The 3,144-nt window shown below is 46.4% G+C and overlaps 1 pseudogene; it reads left to right on the top strand.

The window, feature by feature from the left end:
• Positions 1–220: 220 nt before the first annotated feature.
• LOC144159750 (uncharacterized) lies at positions 221–2,924 on the top strand (annotated as a pseudogene).
• Positions 2,925–3,144: the final 220 nt, after the last annotated feature.

Here is a 3,144-nt window from a genome sequence, read left to right as displayed (position 1 = left end):
AGAGGAAAGCAGCACCAATCAGTCCTCAGCAAAGCGACGAAAGCGCTATTTGCTGCCAGGCGCAAAGTAAGTGCTGCCGTGCTCAACTTTACGTTATCAAAGGCAAGTGGGCAACGGATCGTCTACTTCGACCGCACCTACAACCCATACGGCACCACAAGGCTCTTTTTTAAGCCATGACCAAGGGGCTGAACCTGATGACAGGTGTGAGTTCAGTGAGATGTATGACAGCGATGGTGAGCACGGCGGCGAGTACAGTGCGTGTGACGGGTGTCCTGGAGAAGGCTACGACGACCTAAGTGACTGCGATGAGGTGGTCTTCACTAGTGGTTTTGAACACTGCAGTGACGAAAGTGACAGTGAGTCAGACGACTGTGGAGAACCTGCGGATGATTTTTTCTCCCTGTTTACCAAGGAATGCTTGCCCAACTCTGACATAACCATCAGGGAGGCTATGATGACGTTGATGGTGTTCAGTTCATCAGCTGGATTGAACTGGACGGACATGGAAAAGTTGGTTACGATGGTGAATCTTTCCTAGGGAGAGACGTGCTGCCCACATGTAAATTTTTGCTGAGGAAGGTGTGGAGGAACTTGAAAACTGATGTCGTTAAAGAACACTACTTTTGTCAAGAGTGCGGCTACAAGTTTCCAAGCACTAATGTAGGCGATCTCACCTGCCCCAAGTGCAGCTCAGTCAGCTCCCGTCAAAATGCCTTTGCAATCCTGGACATTAAGAAGCAGAAGGAGGTTGCTCTCTCTAGCAAGACGGTTGCAAGACGGCTGTTAACATCTCTAAGGCAGAGACAGTGTAAAGCTGCAGGGACAGTCATGACGGACCTGAGTGATGGACAGCTTTGCCAGAAAGTGATGAAGGATGCTTCGCCACATGATCTTTCCTTGACCTTTAACACTGATGGGACAAAAGTCTTTAAGTCAAGCAAGGCATCTCTGTGACCAATCGAATGTGTTGTGAACGAGCTGCCAGTGGCCCTCCGATGGAGCAATGTGTTCATGTGTGGACTGTATTTTGGAAAGGGCAAACGGAAGATGACGCCCTTTTTAGACCTCTTTGTTGACAGCGTCAACAGCTTTGGAACCATCAAGTGGCAGTGTGATGGGGTGACGATCGAGTCAACAGTTCGTGTCATCTGTTGCTGCGTGGACTCCCCAGCCCGTGCATCAGGGCTAAATGGCAAACAGTACAATGGCTACTATGGCTGCAGTTTTTGTCATCACAAAGGGATCCCAAGTAACGGTGAGTTTATACTGCTTTTATTTCTGTGTAAGTTCTTTTGAACACGAAACTGTTTTTATTAAATTGACAGAAGTAAAAATGCACGCGCTAGTGGTATATTTGCAGTGTTACTGACAGCAGCAAGATAAAATAATTGTTTTCTAGCATACCGACTGCTATAATGTCAGTGCAATTATTTTAAAAGACTGTATTTAGTTCATTCTGGTTATACTAAGCTAACATAAGATCAAAAATTAATGAAGACATTATTCACAGAGTTAGTAATTGTCTTTCACTTCCAGGGTCGATCAAGTACCCAGTGGTGAAGGAGGGTCACAATGCTGCTACACCAAGAACCAACGAAACTGTGTGGCAAGACATAAAAACATCGCTTGAAACAGGAGTGATGTCTCGCGGCATAAGAGGATTCACGCCACTAGCCCGTCTTCCTCATTTTGACCTTGTGTGGTCAGTTTGCCCAGACTATATGCATTGCATAGTAGAAGGGGTAGCAAGGCAGCTCGCTGGCATTTGGTTTACCCCAGGTGCATTCGCAGGAAAAACTGCTGAAGCTGATAACCTGAGAAAGCTGAACCACAGACTGATGCATCTCAAACCACCACAGTGGTTCACAAGGTTTCCACGAACCATTGATGAGCGGCCTTCGTGGAAAGCAAGCGAATAGAAATGGTGGATCCTTTTCTACGCTGCACCCTGCCTTGACGGCATTTTGGCTGACATCTACCACAATCATTTCTGCCTGCTTGTGGGGGTTGCCCACCTTCTTTTGAAGGACAGCATCACTCGATGTGATGTTCATAACGCCATGGACAAATTGTCGAACTTCGTCTTTCAAATGGAGGAATTGTATGGCAAAGGAGCCATGACTTTCAACGCGCACCGGTTTCTCCACTTGCCTAAAAGCGTTGCTGATTTGGGCCCCCTGTGGGCGCTTTCCGCTTTCATTTTTGAGACAGGCAATGACATCTTGCCGAAGCTCATCAGCAGTGCTAACGGTGTTCCAGCTCAAGTGTGCGAGCGGTTTGTCATGAAAATGCAGACAATGAAGCTTTTCAATACTTTGAAGATGTCGGTAAACACTGAAGCTATCTGCAGCCACTTCCTGGGCATAAACGTAGCTGGAAAAGGGGAATCGGGACCACTAAGAAAAGGCACTGTGTATAAAGTTGAAGGTGCTGAAAAAGAGGCATTTCCGAAAAAGTTTGCAACTGCCACACACAGTGGTTCAGTTCTAACGTGTAGCAGTGCATAGGTAGCAACTGCTCTCCGTAAGCTACACACGCCCTAAGAAGACTCGGAACACACTGTTTAAGCGCACGCAGGGGCAGTACCACGCTGTTAATGAAGTATGTCAGCTGGCTGACCACAGCTGCGTGTTATTGTGCGCCCATCTTGTGTGTGAGCAATACAAAAATATTGCTCACATTAGCACATTCATGCAGAATTCGCGGTGTGTAATCATCTGTCTTGAGGAAGTCAGCAGTGTATCTGTCGCGTTCACTGTCAGTGGCACTCACTATGTCGGCGATTTGTCGAACATGTTTGAGAAAGACTGAGCGTGTTCTACTAAGCACTGTAGCACTCAAGAGCATTACGTGACTCAGTTGGCTGTTGGCTGAAAAGCTGTCGTCCTGCGTAGGCAAGAAATTGTTTGGAAAAAGGCTGAAGGTACAAAAAGAAAATTCCTCTGGGCAATTGGTGTGCTTATGGGCTCTGAAGGTGAAAGCGTGGGGATACCGATGACTTTTTAACTGCTTCGTTGTATTTGCATCTCTCATTGCTTCAATTCATCTTTTGGTGTTAAACACTTTGACAGGCTTCGGCATTGTATTTTGTTCTACCTTTTTTGTTTAGCCTGGTTTATATGCTAATAAATGTTGGTGCAT

Source organism: Haemaphysalis longicornis, unplaced genomic scaffold (genome assembly GCF_048455015.1).
Source record: "Haemaphysalis longicornis isolate Haplotype H1 unplaced genomic scaffold, Haemaphysalis longicornis Haplotype H1 scaffold_10, whole genome shotgun sequence".
NCBI classification, from domain to species: Eukaryota; Metazoa; Arthropoda; class Arachnida; order Ixodida; family Ixodidae; genus Haemaphysalis; species Haemaphysalis longicornis.
This window is presented reverse-complemented; position numbering and strand designations above follow the sequence as displayed.